We start from the raw sequence: 3,966 nt of genomic DNA on the forward strand, positions 1-3,966 counted from the left end.
AAGGGCAGCGAGTTTCAAATGGGTTTCAAAGGCTTGCGTCCGCCGGACGAATCTGGTCTAGCCAGCGTCCATGGGAAACCTCGCCCCGCAAATGTGGCTCCGCGCTCGCCGCCCAGCTCGTGAGCCGAAAGGCAGCGAGTTTTAAATGGGTTTCGAAGGCTTACGTCCGCCGGACGTATCTGGTCTAGCCAGCGTCCACGGGAAACCTCGCCACGCAAATGTGGCTCCGCGCTCGCCGCCCAGCTCGTGAGCCGAAGGGCAGCGAGTTTCAAATGGGTTTCAAAGGCTTGCGTCCGCCGGACGTATCTGGTCGTAAACGGGAAACCTCGCCGCGCAAATGTGGCTCCGCGCTCGCCGCCCAGCTCGTGAGCCGAAAGGCAGCGAGTTTCAAATGGGTTTCAAAGGCTTGCGTCCGCCGGACGTATCTGGTCTAGCCAGCATCCACGGGAAATCTCGCCACGCAAATGTGGCTCCGCGCTCGCCGCCCAGCTGGTGAGCCGAAGGGCAGCGAGTTTCAAATGGGTTTCAAAGGCTTGCGTCCGCCGGACGTATCTGGTCTAGCCAGCGTCCACGGGAAACCTCGCCACACAAACGTGGCTCCGCGCTCGCCGCCCAGCTCGTGAGCCGAAAGGCAGCGAGTTTCAAATGGGTTTCAAAGGATTGCGTCCGCCGGACGTATCTGGTCTAGCCAGCGTCCACGGGAAACCTCGCCACGCAAATGTGGCTCCGCGCTCGCCGCCCAGCTCGTGAGCCGAAAGGCAGCGAGTTTCAAATGGGTTTCAAAGGATTGCGTCCGCCGGACGTATCTGGTCTAGCCAGCGTCCACGGGAAACCTCGCCACGCAAATGTGGCTCCGCGCTCGCCGCCCAGCTCGTGTGCCGAAAGGCAGCGAGTTTCAAATGGGTTTCAAAGGATTGCGTCCGCCGGACGTATCTGGTCTAGCCAGCATCCACGGGAAACCTCGCCACGCAAATGTGGCTCCGCGCTCGCCGCCCAGCTGGTGAGCCGAAGGGCAGCGAGTTTCAAATGGGTTTCAAAGGATTGCGTCCGCCGGACGTATCTGGTCTAGCCAGCGTCCACGGGAAACCTCGCCACGCAAATGTGGCTCCGCGCTCGCCGCCCAGCTGGTGAGCCGAAGGGCAGCGAGTTTCAAATGGGTTTCAAAGGCTTGCGTCCGCCGGACGAATCTGGTCTAGCCAGCGTCCATGGGAAACCTCGCCCCGCAAATGTGGCTCCGCGCTCGCCGCCCAGCTCGTGAGCCGAAAGGCAGCGAGTTTTAAATGGGTTTCGAAGGCTTACGTCCGCCGGACGTATCTGGTCTAGCCAGCGTCCACGGGAAACCTCGCCACGCAAATGTGGCTCCGCGCTCGCCGCCCAGCTCGTGAGCCGAAGGGCAGCGAGTTTCAAATGGGTTTCAAAGGCTTGCGTCCGCCGGACGTATCTGGTCTAGCAAGCGTCCACGGGAAACCTCGCCGCGCAAATGTGGCTCCGCGCTCGCCGCCCAGCTCGTGAGCCGAAAGGCAGCGAGTTTCAAATGGGTTTCAAAGGCTTGCGTCCGCCGGACGTATCTGGTCTAGCCAGCATCCACGGGAAATCTCGCCACGCAAATGTGGCTCCGCGCTCGCCGCCCAGCTGGTGAGCCGAAGGGCAGCGAGTTTCAAACGGGTTTCAAAGGCTTGCGTCCGCCGGACGTATCTGGTCTAGCCAGCGTCCACGGGAAACCTCGCCACACAAACGTGGCTCCGCGCTCGCCGCCCAGCTCGTGAGCCGAAAGGCAGCGAGTTTCAAATGGGTTTCAAAGGATTGCGTCCGCCGGACGTATCTGGTCTAGCCAGCGTCCACGGGAAACCTCGCCACGCAAATGTGGCTCCGCGCTCGCCGCCCAGCTCGTGAGCCGAAAGGCAGCGAGTTTCAAATGGGTTTCAAAGGATTGCGTCCGCCGGACGTATCTGGTCTAGCCAGCGTCCACGGGAAACCTCGCCATGCAAATGTGGCTCCGCGCTCGCCGCCCAGCTGGTGAGCCGAAGGGCAGCGAGTTTCAAATGGGTTTCAAAGGCTTGCGTCCGCCGGACGTATCTGGTCTAGGCAGCATCCACGGGAAACCTCGCCACGCAAATGTGGCTCCGCGCTCGCCGCCCAGCTGGTGAGCCGAAGGGCAGCGAGTTTCAAATGGGTTTCAAAGGATTGCGTCCGCCGGACGTATCTGGTCTAGCCAGCGTCCACGGGAAACCTCGCCACGCAAATGTGGCTCCGCGCTCGCCGCCCAGCTGGTGAGCCGAAGGGCAGCGAGTTTCAAATGGGTTTCAAAGGCTTGCGTCCGCCGGACGAATCTGGTCTAGCCAGCGTCCATGGGAAACCTCGCCCCGCAAATGTGGCTCCGCGCTCGCCGCCCAGCTCGTGAGCCGAAAGGCAGCGAGTTTTAAATGGGTTTCGAAGGCTTACGTCCGCCGGACGTATCTGGTCTAGCCAGCGTCCAAGGGAAACCTCGCCACGCAAATGTAGCTCCGCGCTCGCCGCCCAGCTCGTGAGCCGAAGGGCAGCGAGTTTCAAATGGGTTTCAAAGGCTTGCGTCCGCCGGACGTATCTGGTCTAGCAAGCGTCCACGGGAAACCTCGCCGCGCAAATGTGGCTCCGCGCTCGCCGCCCAGCTCGTGAGCCGAAAGGCAGCGAGTTTCAAATGGGTTTCAAAGGCTTGCGTCCGCCGGACGTATCTGGTCTAGCCAGCATCCACGGGAAATCTTGCCACGCAAATGTGGCTCCGCGCTCGCCGCCCAGCTGGTGAGCCGAAGGGCAGCGAGTTTCAAACGGGTTTCAAAGGCTTGCGTCCGCCGGACGTATCTGGTCTAGCCAGCGTCCACGGGAAACCTCGCCACACAAACGTGGCTCCGCGCTCGCCGCCCAGCTCGTGAGCCGAAAGGCAGCGAGTTTCAAATGGGTTTCAAAGGATTGCGTCCGCCGGACGTATCTGGTCTAGCCAGCGTCCACGGGAAACCTCGCCACGCAAATGTGGCTCCGCGCTCGCCGCCCAGCTCGTGAGCCGAAAGGCAGCGAGTTTCAAATGGGTTTCAAAGGATTGCGTCCGCCGGACGTATCTGGTCTAGCCAGCGTCCACGGGAAACCTCGCCACGCAAATGTGGCTCCGCGCTCGCCGCCCAGCTCGTGAGCCGAAAGGCAGCGAGTTTCAAATGGGTTTCAAAGGATTGCGTCCGCCGGACGTATCTGGTCTAGCCAGCGTCCATGGGAAACCTCGCCATGCAAATGTGGCTCCGCGCTCGCCGCCCAGCTGGTGAGCCGAAGGGCAGCGAGTTTCAAATGGGTTTCAAAGGCTTGCGTCCGCCGGACGTATCTGGTCTAGCCAGCATCCACGGGAAACCTCGCCACGCAAATGTGGCTCCGCGCTCGCCGCCCAGCTGGTGAGCCGAAGGGCAGCGAGTTTCAAATGGGTTTCAAAGGATTGCGTCCGCCGGACGTATCTGGTCTAGCCAGCGTCCACGGGAAACCTCGCCACGCAAATGTGGCTCCGCGCTCGCCGCCCAGCTCGTGAGCCGAAGGGCAGCGAGTTTCAAATGGGTTTCAAAGGCTTGCGTCCGCCGGACGTATCTGGTCTAGCAAGCGTCCACGGGAAACCTCGCCGCGCAAATGTGGCTCCGCGCTCGCCGCCCAGCTCGTGAGCCGAAAGGCAGCGAGTTTCAAATGGGTTTCAAAGGCTTGCGTCCGCCGGACGTATCTGGTCTAGCCAGCATCCACGGGAAATCTCGCCACGCAAATGTGGCTCCGCGCTCGCCGCCCAGCTGGTGAGCCGAAGGGCAGCGAGTTTCAAACGGGTTTCAAAGGCTTGCGTCCGCCGGACGTATCTGGTCTAGCCAGCGTCCACGGGAAACCTCGCCACACAAACGTGGCTCCGCGCTCGCCGCCCAGCTCGTGAGCCGAAAGGCAGCGAGTTTCAAATGGGTTTCAAAGGATTGC

This window comes from Urtica dioica, chromosome 7, assembly GCF_054948205.1.
Source record: "Urtica dioica subsp. dioica isolate 48M chromosome 7, U.dioica_male_clone48M_v1_H2, whole genome shotgun sequence".
NCBI classification, from domain to species: Eukaryota; Viridiplantae; Streptophyta; class Magnoliopsida; order Rosales; family Urticaceae; genus Urtica; species Urtica dioica.